The 17,681-nt window shown below is 47.5% G+C and overlaps 1 long non-coding RNA gene across 2 annotated transcripts in view; it reads right to left on the bottom strand.

Moving 5' to 3' along the window:
- LOC143832133 (uncharacterized) overlaps window positions 1-13,559 on the bottom strand; it is a 91,741-nt gene extending 78,182 nt beyond the window's left edge. Inside the window, exon 1 of one of the 2 annotated variants that reach the window (XR_013229108.1) lies at window positions 13,516-13,559. This is a non-coding gene — a long non-coding RNA (uncharacterized LOC143832133). The remainder of the gene's footprint in view (window positions 1-13,515) is intronic. The other variant, XR_013229109.1, reaches the window with a different exon arrangement.
- Window positions 13,560-17,681: the final 4,122 nt, after the last annotated feature.

Below are 17,681 nucleotides of genomic sequence, written 5' to 3'. Positions count from 1 at the left end.
TTCTATTGAACGTTTTTATTTTTATTTTCCAAAGTTAAAGACAGTGAGATACATGCAATCTATATTGTCAATACAGAAATAGGAGGGCTATGCTCTTCATTTAATACATTTGGTTCCCTGTTTCAATCCCCTTTGTATTATTTTCTTAAATAGTTCAGGTAAGGGCCCCATTGTTCTTGAAAGGCCTCTTCTGTTTTTCCGTTAATTATCAGTGTCAGTTTAGCCATCTTGGCAAAGTCAGCTAGTTTATTCAGCCAGTCTTCTGTCGAGGGTAGTTCTTGCGTTTTCCATTTCTTGGCCAATTCTAGTCTTGCTGCCATCGTCGCGTATTCAATGGTGTTTCATGAGATTGGAGGGTGGTGAGTAGTGGGGTACCTCAGGCCTCAGGGCTCGATCCGGTACTTTTTAACATATTTATTAATGATCTAGATGAGGGTGTGGAGGGACTACTCATCAAGTTTGCAGATGAAACCAAATTGGGAGGACTGGCAAATACTTTGGAAGACAGAGACAGAGTTCAATGAGATCTGAACACAGTGAAAAAATGGGCAAATGAGAGCAAGATGCAATTTAATAAAAATAAGTGTAAATTTCTGCATCTGGGTCAGAAAAATGAAAATCATACCTACTGGATGGGGGATACGCTTCTAGGTAACACTGTGTATGAACGAGACCTTGGGGTACTTGTGGATTGTAAACTAAACATAAGCAGGCAGTGTGATGCAGCGGTAAAAAAGGCGAATGCCATTTTGGGCTGTATCAACAGGGGCACCATAGCAAAATCACAATATGTCATAGTCCCATTGTATACGGCACTGGTCAGACCACACCTGGAGTACTGTGTGCAGTTCTGAAGGCCTCACTTCAAGAAGGACATAGATAAAATTGAAAGGGTACAAAGGAGAGTGACGAGGATGATCTGGGGCCAAGGGACCAAGCCCTATGAAGATAGGTTGAGGGACTTGGGAATGTTCAGCCTGGAGAAAAGGAGGTTAAGAGGGGACATGATAGCCCTCTTTAAGTATTTGAAAGGTTGTCATTTGGAGGAGGGCAGGATGCTGTTCCCGTTGGCTGCAGAGGAAAGGGCACGCAGTAATGGGTTTAAACTACAAGTACAATGATATAGGCTAGATATTAGGAAAAAATTTTCACAGTCAGAGTATTTCAGCAGTGGAATAGGTTGCCTAAGGAGGTGGTGAGCTCCCCCTCACTCGCAGGCTTCAAGCAAAGGTTGGATACACACTTTTCTTGGATGCTTTAGGATGCTTTGGGCTGATCCTGTGTTGAGCAGGGGGTTGGACTGGATGGCCTGTATGGCCCCTTCCAACTCTATGATTGTATGATTCTATGAAAGATGTTTAAGCAAGCTACTAAAAATGCTCTTTTTAATTGGTGTGACTCCAAAATTTGGAGATACATGGACATGGATTTGTAAGTTAAGGGAATATCCTGGAAGTGTGGAAAACATACACTGTTGTTAGAGAAGCCCAGGATCTGGCTATCCTGATCTTCTAGTCTCTGTGATATTAGTTTGTATCGTCATTTCGTCTTCCATGCTAATGGTTGAGATGTCCATACCCATAATTTGAAGTTTCTTTGACATTTTGCCCAGCCAGCTGAAAGAATAAAAGTCACTCAAAAGGTTAATTAACAAACTACCCGTTTGGGCATGGAAATGAATTTTTAAGCAGTATTTAAAGGACTGAAACCAAGCCCAGGCTTCTAGACTCTGTTGGCCAAGTTTTGCGACAAGTGTATGATTGGCCACACAGTTTGGGACTCCTAGCAAATTTCTGAAAAAGAAAGATTGGATGTTCTCTAATTTATTATTAAATGCATCCATCCATATTGAGATTCCATAAAGAATCTGAGGAATTATTTTGGCATTGTAGATTTGAATGGCTGCTTGAAGGTTTTTGTTGCCTTTTTGATGATAAAACTTGGCTAAAAGGGACAACTGGCCTTTTGCAGATTTGATTGTTTTTTCTCTATGGTTGGCCCAACTGTTATTATAAGAAAAGTTTATGCCTAAATACTTGTAGTGATTGACCTGTTCTATATGTTTACCATTTATTATCCAGGGAAACTTATATCGGGTCTTTGCAAATACCATGATCTTGATTTTTTCAAAGTTTATTTTTAGTTGATTGTAACTATAGTTTTCTCTGAATGACCGGAGATAGCGTATAAGGCCAACTCGAGTTCTAGATAAGATAACTGTGTCATCGACATATAAAAGAAGTGGAGTGAGTCTCTTGCCAAGAATGGGGGGATGACCATTAACTTTGTCAAAGTAGAAGGGTAAGTCACTTAAGAAAAGGTTAAATAGCTGAGGGGCAAGGATGCAACCTTGTTTCACTCCTATGTTTATTTGGATTTTTGGTGTTAAATTTCCCTTGGCAGTGGTTGTTATGATGGAGCTGTTTTAATAGAAAGAGTAGATGCTGGTCTAGATTGTTTAATTTTATCCAGAGTTTCTCTCTGGAAACTGAGTCAAAGGCTGCTTTTAAATCAATAAAGGCAACAAATAATTTGCCCCTCTCAGGTTTGGTGTATTTCTGGCTTTAAAAAGCTAAAACAGTACAATGATCTAAGGCAGTGTATCCCTTCCTAAACCCTATTTGCTCTGGCCCTATGATGTAATTGTTGGATGTCCAGTTTATAAGTTTAGCGGCCAGATATTTTACAAAGAGCTTACCTATGGCTGACAATAAACTGATGGGGCGGTAGTTACTCGGAAGGTCAATTTTTCCTTTTTTATATATTGGGGTTATGATAGAATTTAGCCATGAATCTGGGATTAGTCCTGTTTGGTTGATTTTTGTAAACAGATGTGCTAGAGGCACATTTTTGTGTGGGGAAAATAACATGGGAACATAGTACTGCTAATTTAAGTTCCCAAGCAGAAAAGGATCCTTTAAAACTCTTGCCTTTCCAGCCTCATTACCCAGGCACAAAATCTTCCAGGACCCATGACTATGCTATTAACTGTTGCTAGCAAGGGGGGGGGGTTTGATTCTGGGAACCATGTTGTCTCTAAAGCAGCCACTGCTGACAATTTTTCTTGTTTTCTTCATTTCCTGTTGTTGTTATCATCTGCCCACACTTTGGAGGAGCTGGGAGGAGAACATTTTCTCAGGAGTTGACTCAAGAGCTGACTGCTAGCTCCGCCCTCTGCTGAGTAGGCCTTGTGCTATAAAAGGCTCTTGCTTGCCAGAGGAAGCCAGTGCTTTGGAGGAGCTGGGAGGAGAACATTCTCTCAGGAGCTGACTGCTAGCTTCACCCTCTGCTGAGTAGGCCTTTGTGCTATAAAAGGCTCTTACTTGCCAGATTCAATGGGCTCGGCTAGTGATGACCAGTCACTCTCTCTACCCATGCGACGCCCTGCCAGACAAGCTAGATGCCCAGTCTGCTACCAGGTGGATTTTCCCAGTGGCAGAAGGGCAGGCAGATGGAGGTAGTATTCAATTTTTCTAAACGCCAACTATTTGAGGAGGAAGAATGTGTACTTACCAAAGGTCTGTCATTCGCAAGTACAATGCCTTTAGAACTAGAGTAGACTTACTTAAACTTACTAGGTTGTTGACACTTAAAAATTTATTTACTAATTCCATGACTAACAGTGCCCTAGACAGGTTTACAGGTAAATCCCGGTTTGTACCACCACAGGAAATTCCAGAGATTATCAGTTTTGAAAAGGTTGTTCTTAAGGATGTGTCAAAAATGGAACAGAAACATAAATACTACAAAAGCAATTTATCCAGAAATAAATTTACAGTGCTGAGAATACTTCAATCAGACAATACCATTGTTATTAGAACTGCTGATAAAGGTGTGGGAGTAGTAATTTTAGATAAGGAGGATTATGATAAGGAGGTCATGAGACAACTACAAAATAAGGATTATTACATGAACAGTAACTGGACCAAGGCCAATTCAGTTGGTAGAATAAATAAAATAGTGGTCCAGGAAGGACTGGGACTTAATTATATCTCTAAAAATGAGGTTCAGTTTTTGATAAGACCCTATTAGAAAATGCCTAACTTTTATATTTTGCCTAAAATACATAAGAAGGTTGTCCCAATACCTGACAGACCGATTGTAGCCCAATGTGGCTCTGCCACAGAAACCACTATCTCAATACCTTGATTTCCATTTACAAAAGTTGCTACCCTCCAACAATTTAGGGCAGAGTCTGCACTTACTTTGTTTATTCCATTGTCAATCCTGTTGAATTCGGATCGCTTTGAACTCGGGTCTTCCTTTCCCCCCTCCCCCCCCCCATTGAAACAGGAAAGTCTTCTGCACGTGGTTAGGGAGGCTCAGAAGGTGGGGGGGAGCCAAGCCTCTTTCTTTTCTTGAAGGGGGGGGGGAGAGGAGCCAGGCAGGGAGCCTCTTTCTTTTCTTGGAGGGGAGGGGGAGAGGATCAAAAAAGGCAGAGGAGGGAGGAAAAATCCAGGACCGACAGAAGTTGAGAGAAATTAGGGGCTTCTCCTTTAAGGCAAGTGTGTCACATGACCAGGTGTAGCCTATCAGAGGTTCTCTACCACGGAGCTTTCTTTCCCAGTCTGGATATTGAGGATTAAAAGCAGTCTGAGATATCGCACAATAAAGGTAGGGTCACTCCGGATCAATCCTTCTTGCTGCAGAAGGAAAATTTAAATCGCCCAAAATCCAAACGGAAATCGCATTCTGTGTAGAGGGCAGGGACTGAATTGATCTGGGGTTGGAATAAAAGCTCTGTGCAGTTTACACCCAGGACTATCGAGGGACACTACCCACTTTATAAATAGTATTAAAGATGTAAATGTTCCTAGTGAAGCCACCTTAGTCACCATTGATGTAAATTCATTATACACCAATATTCCTCATGAGGAATGTTCGCTATTCATTCCTCTGCTCACTGTTAATGTTGAACAACTTGGGATTGCAGTATCCATATTCCTGCGGATTTGAGGTAGAAGGAGGATCTGCTGCCCCAAGCTAGGTCCAGACTGTTGTAACTTCTGTTATTTTCTTGTACATTTTTACATAGAGAAAATATTCCAAAATTGGTATGTACAGCATTCCTACAAAGGGAATCAAGCTAGGTGACTGCTGCTCCTTGGACATCTGGTTAGAGGCAGGAACCACTTAATGGTATGTGACATCATGTGGAATGCAGTCCTCTCAGCCACTCCCTAACTGGTAACTGACACTATCAGAGCTAATTAGGTGATATCTGTGTTGACCTAAAATCAGGAATGCTTACAATGCTGCCAGTCCTGTGTACAGGAGGTAGTTTTCAGAACTCCGTATAACACCCTTTGGTATGTGGAAGGTGGGATGATATCTGCTTATTTCAATGTTTTTTCTAACTGTGTTATTAGGTGTGGCAGAATAGTCCTGCTCTGGCCTGCAGGACCTGTTCCACCCTGCCCTGCAAGGTTCTCTCAACAGCTGAAAAGGTTTTTCTCTCTCTCTGGTTACCCACAACCACCACTGGACCTCTGTATCCAATTGCCTGTTGGGAAGGGCAGGACTTCCAGCTAACTTCCGAGGCCTTGCCTCCGTGTCTCCTACTGCCCTGTGTGTGGTTTACTGCCTTGTGCACCCCTGGAAGAATAGCTGTTTACCACAGGTCTGCTCTCCCTCCCCCAGTGCTCTTTTTAAAATAGCATGTCCAGGATGGTGGAAGTCTAGGTAGGTCAAAAATTATAAAGTATTTATTTAAAAGAAAATGTTTCAAAACATACTTTTAGCGCAGCACCAAATTGAGAAAGGATTCACAAGAAAGGTTTAAGTGGCAGATATCATCCCATATTGTCATACCAAAGGGTATTGTATGGCGTTTTAAAAACTACCTCCTGGACCCAGGACTGACTGCATTGTAATCATACATGCCCTATCTGTTATTTAATATAGGGCAGGCTCTTTAGTTTAGAATGTTATAGATCTCTACAGAGTTTCCATTACTTTGCAGTTTCCTTCAGCTGTTCAGGCTAGCACATGGCAATAGCTGCCTCCTGCATACCTCAGTTAAGAGTTCTATTTACTCTGATATACTCATCACAAAAGAAACCTTTCTTCCAGTTTTATCTTCTTACCAGGTCAGGCTGGGTCAAAAAAGCTCTTTCTGAAGACTCCAAAAAATTCTTCCTAAAGGCTTTCTAATCTAATGCCTCTTTGACCACTGCCCATCATGGCCAATAAAAGCTAGCTGAGGAGCATGGCAGCATGGGTCCAGGGAGTGGTAAATGTCTTTTTGAGGGATGGGAAGTTGCTAGCAATGTTAAAGTATGCTGTGATACACTCCATCTTCAAGAGGGCATCCTTAGACCCAATGATATTAAATAACAACTGCTCAGTGGCTAACATTCCCTTTTTGGGCAAGGTGTTAGTGAAGATGGTAGCTACCCAACTCCAGGCATGCTTGAATGAAACAGAAGAAAAAATTTAGAGTCAAGTGGCACCTTTAAGACCAACACAGTTTTATTCAAGGTGCTAGGGGCAAAGCCCGTTGTATCCAAGAATACAACGGGCGCTAGAGCTGGGCAGTGGGGAGAGGAAGGGGAGGAGTTGTCCAGTCTGTAAGGGCATGGGGTTGAATGTGTGTGTTGTGTGGGAGGTTGTGGTGGCAAATGAGGGTATGGGTGTGGAGATATGGGTGTCAAGAACCTGTGGTGTGGAATGTTTGTTGAGTGTGGAAGAGGACTGACCTTTGGGAATTGTGGCATAGTGGCTACAGATGAGCTTTCCAGAGCCATGTCCTCAGATATGTGAAGGGAAAATCAGACTGGAGACTCTTCTTAGGGGAAGATTACATGGCAACCAATTCCCCCCAGTTCTGTGTCATTTCCCTTCCTGTGTGAATTAGGTCACAGACACCGAAATGCCCCTCTGCCCTAATACACATGGGGTAGTCATAGTACACAGGTGTCCACCCTATTCCTTCCCCATTTTTTCACTGTTGATAAAATGTTATGTGCCCAAATGCTTCTTTCATGGTTGCTCCTTAGAAGAAGAACGGATTTTTGTACCCTATTGCTTACTACCCAAAGGAGTCTCAAAGCAGTTTACAAACACCTTTTCCATTCGTCTCCCCACAATAGTCAACCTGTAAGGTATGTGGGGCTGTGAGAGGTCTGAGAGAACTGGGAATGGGCCACATGACCCAGCAGGCCTAAGGTGTCTCAAAGCATTTTCCAATCATCTTCCCTTGCTCTCCCTCTCACTATTTACAGTTTCAGGCTGTAAGTATTTATTTAGATATTCTTGCACTTTCCAAACTCACAGGACTGATGCTGGTCTGCCTGTCTGCGCCCCAGAATACAAACAGTTGCTGGTAAGGGCTGGCCATAGCCCATAGGCCAGGAGGGACACACCTGCACCACTCCCTCCCAACTGCAGGCAAAAATGGCTCCTTTGAAGGCTGGACTCTGAGGCATTGTACGATTTTGAAGTCCCACCTCCAAACCTCCAGGAATATTTCCAACCCAGGGGTAGCTAAACAGCTCCTGGAATTACAGCTCACCTGCAGAGTATAAAGATCAGCTCCCAAGGCAGAAAGGGCTACTTTGGACAGGGTTGTGGTAGAGAAGAAACATTTAAGGCCTCCCACACAGGTTGTTGTTGTTGAATTGAAAGACTTAAGGCCTACTGCACAGGGTTGTTGTGCAGATGAAACAGGAAACAAAAAAAAAACAGTTTCATCTGCAGAATAATGCTGTGCAGTGGCCTCAAATCTGCTCCTTCGCAGCAGGCCTGAAGGGGGGGGGGGGGAGCACTCTGCAGCTTCCTGCCAGCTCTGTCAGGGTTCTGAGGCAATTTGCAGTTGGACATGACAGTGAGGACAGCCTTGGGGCGAAAAGGGCTGGCACAGCCTGTCCAAGCCTCTGTTCTCATCCTCCTTGGCAGCCCTACTGACCTCCTCTCCCTTTGGTGGTCAGGAGCAGACTGGCAGCCATTTCTCCAGATCGCCCCTGGCTGGATGGAATTTTGGTCTGTCCTGGTAAGGGGCCAATCAAAAGGCACTTTGCGCCTTCCAACTGGCCCCTCCGCTTGTCAGTCCAGGGCCATGGGACCAATTGTTGCCCTTCCCCATCACGGACTGAGCCCACCCCAACACCCCTTACTGCTTTATTGAAAGGGAAAAGATAAGAGGGAAAAGATGAGCTTTCATATGGTAGGGGGTTGGCATGGAAACTGTCTTGGGCACTTTGATGGATGATCTGTGTCAAGAGATGGGCAATGTGATCTAGTTAGTTCTTCTTGATCTTTCAGCAGCTTTCAATACCATGGTCTCCTGCTGGAGTGACTTCAGGGACTGGGACTGGGAGGCACTGTTCTACAGTGGCTCGTGTCCTATCTCCAGGGTGGACTCCAGAAACTACCTATGAGGTACTTTTGCTCAATCCCCTGGGAGCTTTCATGCAGGGGTTGATTCTGTCTCCTGTGCTGTTTGGATAAGTAAGAGTTTTGGAGTGGGGTGCTATCAGTATGCTGATGACACCCAAATCTATCTCTCCATTCCTTCTGTCAGATGAGGTAATTGCTTAATCACTGCCATGGAGGCAGTAATAGGTTGGATGAGGCTGAAATTGAGGCTGAATCCAGAAAACATGTTCTGTATGCCAAGGGGTCCCGAGTCCAGAAAATTAAGAGGCGCCCAGTTCTGGGTGTGGTTGTTATTTGCAGGAGTGCCTTCTCCCATACAGACCTGCCTGAGCACTGAGATCTCAAGGAGAGAACCTTCTTACAGCCCCATCTCTCTCACAGGTGCAGGGGGCAATGACAAGCAGGAGAACATTCTGTTGGGTGGCCCCCAGATTTTGGAACAGCCTCCCTCTGGTGATTCACCAGGCACCTACCTTATATTGTTTTCAGTGCCTTGTAAAAACACACCTCTTCTCCCAGACTTTTTATATTTAGTTTCATATATGTGTTGTCTTGCCAGGGTTGGGGGGAGGGTAGGAGAGAGGGGTTATGTCTTAAATGTTTTTATGTATTTTAAATTTAAATGCATTTTTAAAAATTCTGAACCATTGTAAGCCATCTTGGGACCTTTGGGTTTAGGTGTGGGATTTAAATCCACATATAAATAAATAGACCTCTGCTGTCTGCTCTGGAAAGCTCCTCTGTAACCACTATGCCACAGTTCCCAGAGGTCAGCCTTCTCCCACATTCAACGAACATTCCACACCACAGGTTCTTGACACCCATATCTCCAAGCCCATGCCCTCATTTATCATCATCATCATCATCATCATCAGATTTATTTCCCGCCACTCCCTTGCGGCTCGTGGCGGGTAACAGCATCCCAGAATCCCCATTAAAACCCCATAAAAACAATAATAACATTACCAATATTACCGGCATGGCAAATAACGGCAGCTCAACTTCCCCCCCCTCCCACTCGCAGGGCCCGCAGCTCTCCAGGGAGCTCATTCCACCAGGTCGGGGCCAGGACCGAAAAGGCCCTGGCCCTGGTTGAGGCCAGGTGTGCTTCCCTAGGGCCGGGAACGACCAGCAGATTTTCACCCGCAGAGCACAAGGTCCTGCGAGGGGCATAGGGCGATAGGCGGTCCCTCAGGTATGTGGGTCCCAACTCGCGTAAAGCCTTGAAGGTTAAAACCAGAACCTTGAACCGGATCCGGGCAGCAATTGGCAACCAGTGCAGCAGTTGACAACCAGTGCAGCTGCCTCAGCACTGGCTGGATGTAGGCCCTCCAAGGTGTGCCAGTGAGGACCCTAGCAACTGAGTTTTGCACTAGCTGAAGTTTCCGGATCAAGGACAAGGGAAGGCCTGTGTAGAGCGAGTTACAGAAATCTATTCTGGAGGTGACCGTTGCATGGATCACTGTGGCTAAGTGTTCAGGGGACAGGTAGAGCGCTAGTAATCGGGCCTGGTGAAGGTGGAAAAACGCCTGGCCTGCTACTTTTTTGACCTGCGTCTCCAAAATCAGGGAGGCGTCAATGGTCACACCCAAATTCCTGGCCTGGGATGTGATGGTGAGTTGTGTCCCTGCTAGGGTGGGTAAGCGCGCTTCCTGATCCCGCCCCCTACGTCCCAGCCACAGGACTTCCCTCTTGGAGGGGTTGAGTCTCAGGCGACTCTGCTCAAACCATTCCATCATTGCTTCCAAACATCTGGCAAATGGTTCTGGGGGGGAGTCTGGGTGGCCGTCCATGAGGAGATAGAGCTGGGTGTCATCAGCGTACTGGTGGCAACCCAGTCCGAAACTCCGTACCAGCTGGGCCAGAGGGCGCATAAAGATGTTGAATAATGTGGGGGAGAGGACTGCGCCCTGGGGGACCCCGCAAGGGAGTCTATAGGAGTGCAAGAACTCATCCCCCACTGCAACCCTCTGGTTCCAGTCCTGGAGAAAGGAGCGTATCCAGCGTAACGCTGTGTCCTGTATCCCCGTGCTGGCAAGGCGGTGGACCAACAGCTCATGGTCCACGATGTCGAAAGCAGCCGACAGGTCCAGAAGAACCAGCACTGCCGACCTGCCCCTATCCAGCTGGCGACGGAGATCATCCAACAGGGCGACCAACACCGTCTCCACCCCATGGCCAGGTCGAAAGCCAGACTGATATGGATCGAGTGCCGAAGTTTCTTCCAAAAATGCCAGGAGCTGGTCTGCTGCGGCCCTTTCAACCACCTTGCCCAGGAACGCCAAATGCAACACTGGGCAGTAGCTGGCGGGGTCCTGCGGATCCAGCGTGGATCTCTTCAGGAGAGGGTGAACCACTGCCCCCTTCAGCTGCTCAGGGAACTGCCCGGACTCCAGGGAGAGGTTGCTCAGAAGCCTGGGGTACTGCAACGCCTAGGTGGCCGCGGCCTCCAGCAGGTGGGGCAGGACATCTGGCTGCGTGTTGGGCGGACGATATACCAACCAGATAGGCACACTCTCAACTGAGTCCCATCCAATACCGACACACTCCACTCCACTGATTTCCAGCGCCGGGAGAGCCCTGCAGGTGAGGACCTCCCGGACCACAATTGCCACCCCCCTCTCCTCTTATGGGTCCGAGATTGGTGAAGGACCGAGTAACCTGGTGGGGCTAGTTCTTTCAGGGCCACTGACTCGCCTTCCCTCATCCAGGTCTCGGTCTCGCAAGCAAGGTCCACCTTCGACTCCACGATGAAATGTTGCAGGGTCGAGGCCTTGTTCTTAATCGACCTTGCATTGCACAAGACCAATGTTGGACCCTTTACCCTAGCCTCCACCCTCACTTTCCTGGGGATCGAGCACACGCAGGGCGCTGCCCGTGTCTCCACGCCGGGTCCTATATGGAACACCAGTGCTCCCACCCCTTCTCTTGTCCAATGCCACCATGCCACCACAACCTCGCACACAACACACACATTCAACCCCATGCCCTTACAGACTGAACAACCCTTCCTCTTCCCACCACCAAGCTCTACCACACATTGTATTCCTGGATACGATGGGCTTTGTCCCTAGTAAATATATAAGCCTTCATATATTGTATATGCATGTCATTTCTATGCAGATACAGCCCTTCAATGAGAAGATGGTGTCTCAGAAAGCCGAGATTTAACCCCTTGCTGCCTTCCTTTCTACATAGATGCAGATGTGAACAGGACCAATGAGATTGAATCAACTTCCAGGGTGCCTGTGACAAGTGAGTGCAAACAAGGTGTGACAACAGAGGAGTTTTGAATGGGACTGCTGCAAAACTCAGAGATCGTGTATGTCTTTGGTTTGAGGCCATTTGGTTCTTGAGCTATTTAGGAAGACCTGTCTGTTTCCTGAAGCTTTCTGTGTGTTCCGGCACACAGCCCTGGTAGGAGGGTCTTCTCTGTTATCTATCCTGTGCTAATGAAATCTGTGAAATGGGTGAATTGTTTTAAATCCTCACATATTAATAATGATATGCTTATGTCACCACTTAGTTACCATTTGTCCTATTATAGGAGGTTGCTTTGTGTCCCTCTTTAGACCTACCAGTCAGAGGAATCAAAGAGCAGATACTGAAATAAACATATACCATAATTTGATTTGCATATCCTTGCACGGCACACTTCAGAATGAAGCAACTGTTCATTTAAGCAAAACATTTTCTCACCCCCACACCTTTCAGATGCAAAAGCAAATGACCCTGAACTAACAGGAGAATCCAGCTGGGCTGACTGAAAGCAGCTTTCCAGCATGAAGGAAGCTTGACATAAGCTTTCCATGCCTGTGGCCAATCTCTCAGCATAGCCTCTTTTAAGGAAAGTTATATTGTCTGTGCATTAGAAACCTCAGAAAGGGGTAAACAGAGCAGTGGCTCAAAGAGCTCAGGCTGATCATTGTAGGCTTGGCTCCTATGAAGTGATTCATTCCAGGAGGACAAAATTGTTTTGTAGGCTGATCAGAGCTGCCTTACTTCACTGTAGTAATCAAGAATCCAAACCAGCCTTTATCAACTTTTTTACCAGTGAGAACCCCCTGAAACAATATTCAGGCTGCAAGAAACCCCCAAAGTGGTGTGATCATGCAGAATATGGTTGGGAAGCATAGCTGTATACATGCCCACCCAGTGCCCTTCCCCTTCCTACCTCCCCCAGGCCCATCATTGGAGATACACACACACACACACAGAGACAAGCAAACAAGCCCATTGTACTTTTAAATACAATGGACACTAGCCTTCCACCCCCCCTCCTCCCCGGCAGGGCCACCAAGTGCTGGAGAGGCCAGAGTGTGCCTTTTTATGCAGGGAGGGAACAACACTGGTGGGGATTTCCCTGCCAGTGCTCCCCCCTGCCCCCAAAAGGGCCTCTACAGGGCAGGGGGAAGCCCTGGCAGGGAACTCCCCTCACCACCCCCCCTCGGGCAGCCCTCCTGCCCGCTCTGACTTCTGCCCCAAAAAGGCCAGCCGCAGACTCTCCAGGGCTCTGCAGTCCTGCCTGTCGTGGGGGGGAAGGCATGGATTTCCGGCAGTCCCTGCGTCCCGAAAAGGCCTGCCGAGGCTTGGAGAGGCCCCAGCAGGCCTGTTGGGGGCAGGGAGGAGAGCTTGTGGAAACTTCTTTCTTCCTCCCCAGGCAGCCCTCCCGGCAACACTGGCCCCTGCCCCGGCCTCTTCAGGGCTCAGAAGGCCTGCCTGGGGTGGGGGGCAGGTATAGAGTTTTGTCTCCAACCAAGCCCAGAAACAGCCTGCTGAGGCTTGGAGAGGCCACGGTAGGCATTTTCAGGGCTGTGAGGAGTGCTGCCGAGAACTCTGTTCCTCCCTCCCCCTCCAGGCAGCCCTCCTGCCACCCCCCCCCCCACACACACACCACAAAAAGGCCTGCCATGGCCTCTCCAAGCCTCAGTGGGCCTTTTGGGGGCTGGGGGAAGCACTGGCAGAGAACTCCCTTCTTCCCCTGGGCAGCCTCGCTGACCTCCCAGTGGTGGTCAGGGACAGACTGGTGGCGATTGGGGGTGGGTGGGTGGGTGGGTAGAAGAACTCTGTGGATGGCCTCTCCCTCCCCCCAGGACCTGAAAAGGCTGCAGGCTGGAGGCTCCCAAGAACGGAACTCACCGGCAGGAGCAGTTCTCACGCAGCAGGGATCTGCAGCCTCTGAGGCTTGGAGGGAAGTGGAAGGAGGAGGGGGTGCTCAGAGGTGGAGGACAGAAGGCGATTGGCTGGCTGCTAGGTGGTGTGGGGTCTTGGGGGGGGGCTTTGAGAAATTTGTTCCAGTTATTATTGTGTTTGGTGTTTTAAATTTTAAATTTTGTTCTTGGTGTTTTTAATTTACTGTTTAAAAGTTTGTGGGTTAAAAGTTTGTGGAGTTATATTATTTAAAAGTTTGTGGGGTTTAAAAATTTGGTTTAAAAGTTTGGTGTCATGCACGCGCTGATTCGTCTTTTTGCTGCCAGGGCTGTTCTCCCAGAGCAGCTCTGTCAGGGCTCTCTCAGGATGTTGCCTGAGTAGAACAGGTGAAGTTGTGGTGGTTGAAGGCAGTGGCCTGTGGCAGGTAGGTTGTTTGATTCCCCACCAGTGTTCACTGCGCCATGTGTGGACATCTGGGGGGGAGGGATTTGTCTTTTTGCTGCCAGGACTGTTCTCCCAGAACAGCTCTGTCAGGGCTCTCTCATGATGTGGCCTGAGTAAAGCAGTTGAATTTGTGGTGGTTGAAAGCAGTGGCCTGAGTGGAGGAAGGGAAAGGTGACTGAAAGCTGCTTTGAGACACCTTTGGGTTGTGAAAAGCAAGTCTTCCTCTTGTTCTGTATTTGTAAGGGGGGGGAGGCTGGATGGGAGAGCCAGTGATGAGTCTACAGCATGGATGGAGCATACAGATTATCCTGAGCTCCTCCATTTGCTTTCTGAGGCTCTCCTGGGGTTAGTGTGTCGGCGCCATGAAGTTTTCCAACTTCACAGGGGTTTTTGGGGGCATCTCCGGGTCTCCCCTGGAGAATGGTATCCCTGCACCACTAGTGTTCCTAGTGATGCAGGTATATTCCCCCACAGACCAGTGCAGGGCCCCCCTCTTCTCTCCAGGAGAACCCAGGTGAGCTCTGAGTGGACCTCAGTGGTTCTCCAGTTCTCACCTGGAGGCTGACACCAAGCACTGCTTAGGCTGCCAGCCACAGGTTTCCCCTGCAGCTCTGGCGTGCAGTGTCCCTTTCCCCCAGGGGAGATGATGGGACTGGGGGAACTGTTCTCACAGCATTTTCCATCTATTCCCGTCATCTCCTGCCTGCAGGGTGGCATCTGCATGCCAGACGGAGGAGAGAGAGTCCCTTCCTGGCCTGCTATTCGGAGCCAATGCAAGTCTATTGCGCCATTGACTTGCATTGGAAATCCTTCCCCGGCTTTCTTGGGGGCTGGGGGGGAAGGGGTGTAAGTTGCACCCTGAAACTTCTTGGGGAGCTCAGGGAGGGTCTTCCCTGACTCCCCTGCAAGTTTCAAGAAGATTGGACCAAGGGGTCCAATCCCAGGGGCTCCCAAAGAGGGTACCCCTATCCGCTCCATTGGATAGAATGGAGAGTCAGGTTCTTTGGTGTGAACCAAAGGGTGACACCATTTCTCATAGACTTTAAAGGTGGAAAAAAACGATTTAAGTAGGAATTGAACCAGGAAATTGGCAATTAACCTGCTGAAATCATTTTTTCCACCTTTTAAGTCTATGGGAAATGGTGTCAGCCTCTTTGGGAGCCCCTAGGATGGGCCCCCTTGGTGCAATCTTCTTGAAACTTGCAGAGGAGCTCAGGGGGGATCTTCCCTGAGTCCCCTGCAAGTTTCAGGAAGATTTCACCAGGGGGTCCTGCTCCCAAAGAGGGTCCCACAATTCCCTCTTTGGGAGCCCCTAGGATGGGACCCCTATGTCCAATCTTCTTGAAACCTGCAGGGGAGCTCAGGGAGGGTCTCAGAAATGGTGACACCTGGGGAATGGTGTCACCCTCTTTGGGAGCCCCTAGGATGGGACCACTTGGGTCTTCTCTGAGTCCCCTGCAAGTTTCAGGAAGATTGCACCAGGTGTGAACATGTTTCCCCATAGACTTCTATGTGAAAAGGTCTTTGGGAGCCCCTAGGATGGGACCCCCTGGTGAATCTTCCTGAAACAGTCCGATTCAGGGGCCCCTTGCACAACCTTAGACAGGACAGCCACCCTGAGTGGGTGCTAAATGCTGAGTGGCACTTAAGCCATGGGACATGCTCCTCCTCCAAGGCCTTACCAGAAATATATTATGTGGAATAGATATGTTAATTCACAGGGCCATCAAGCAACCCCAAGGTTCATGAAACCCTGGTTGAGAAAGCCTGATCTAAGCAATATAACTGGAGAGAGGGGACTCAGAAGTAGGATTTTCAGTCCAGTATTTCCCCCCCGATACAGTTTTGGTGGTGGTCAATGCATAAACGTATCAGTAGCTGAACCTTTTCAATCTGGTAAGAAGTCATCCGTTGAATTTCTTCCAGTCCTTTAACTGTTAAGGGCACATAAATCCTGCCAGAAAATAAGTTGACAGTCCTACTGCTAGACCACTCTGCAGTTAGAGATCAGTGTGAAAACAGCTGCTTGGTTGGCTTCCTGTGATAAAAGATACCCGCCTTTTCCCTGGGTCCACATTCAGCAGTGATGAATGGCTCTCCTCTTACTTGATTAATATTTACCTTTCTGGGGAAGGTGATGGAATGTGCAGTAGTGGAACATGTATAAGAGTTCCTGGAGGACATGTCTGTTCTTCACCCATTTCAAACCTGGATATAGAACCTGTTTTCAGACCTGGATATGGAACTGAAATGGTTTTAGTTCATTTACAGCTGGACAGGGGGCAGTGTTCCACCAGCAGCCTTGATACAGCTGACCACCCCTCCTTATTCATTGGTTGTGGAGCTGGTGCTAAGGGAAATATCTCTTGGTGGTTTCTGACTATCTTGTCTGATCAGATGCAAAGAAATTTCACTGAGGAGCAGAATCAACAGGGTCCGACTAGTCTTGTGGAGTGCCACAGGATTCTGTTTTCCCACATATTCTCTTCAGTATTCACATGAGGCTGCCGAATGAGATTGTCTGGAACTTTGGGGTTGGGTATCATCAATATGTAGATGGCAACTGGCTTTGTCATTTATTTCCTAAATCTACAGAGGTGTCTGCCTGGGTTCTGACCCACTGCTTTGTGACTGTGTTGAAATGGCTAAGGCAGAACCAATGACTCCAGACAAGACAGAATTAAAACTGGTCAGGAAGGCCAATGCATTGGAAAGGCTATAGCCACCTGTGCTGGATGAATGGAAGTTGGGTTCCAGAGAGCAGGTTAAGCCCCAGCTGTGACCATTTGGCTCATGGGCCCAACTATGCCGTTTGAAAACCAAGTTGCTCTACTGATTAGGGATGTAGGCTTTTCAGTTTTGAGGAGGTCTGGGGCCGGTGCAGAGTCCCAGTGGCATCACAGGGCGGGATCTGTGGAGGTAGGGCCATGGAAGATTTAGGGAGGGAAAATGTACAGAGTTCAGAGTACTAGTAGCTATCATCTCACTTTAAACTTATATCTTGCACGTGAGTACAAGCACATTTTGAGGCTATTCAGAACAGTGACTCTAAATAAAGCCCACAGTTATGCCATCTAGGAGATGATACCTTGCTTTCTTAGCACACTGCTTTAAAAGTCCACCTTAAAACCTTTAAAACCTTCAGAACAAATTATTAATAAAATCACACAAATCAGTTTATGGGAAATGACAGCATTCCTGTGCATAGTTAATTTCTGCTTTCTAGGTTCAACTTACAAAACACATTTGACCTCAACAAATGATCAGATAGCTGAAATATAATTTTAACTGTAGATTACCTTTTTGAAGGTAATGAGCCTCTTTTTCTTTCATCATGAGCCTCTTGTGGCGCAGAGTGGTAAGGCAGCCGTCTGACAGCTTTGCCCATGAGGCTGGGAGTTCAATCCCAGCAGCCGGCTCAAGGTTGACTCAGCCTTCCATCCTTCCGAGGTCGGTAAAATGAGTACCCAGCTTGCTGGGGGGTAAACGGTAATGACTGGGGAAGGCACTGGCAAACCACCCCGTATTGAGTCTGCCATGAAAACGCTGGAGGGCGTCACCCCAAGGGTCAGACATGACTCGGTGCTTGCACAGGGGATACCTTTACCTTTATCTTACCTTTTTGAAGAGCTGTGTTTAATGTGTCCAAACGACCAAACACAAGCATCAGCAACTGTAGCATTAAGTAAGAAGCAATCAGCAGGCAATCA

This window comes from Paroedura picta, chromosome 3 (assembly GCF_049243985.1).
Source record: "Paroedura picta isolate Pp20150507F chromosome 3, Ppicta_v3.0, whole genome shotgun sequence".
Taxonomy (NCBI): Eukaryota; Metazoa; Chordata; class Lepidosauria; order Squamata; family Gekkonidae; genus Paroedura; species Paroedura picta.
Note: the sequence above shows the minus strand (reverse complement) of the source record. Positions and strands in the feature narration are given on the sequence as shown.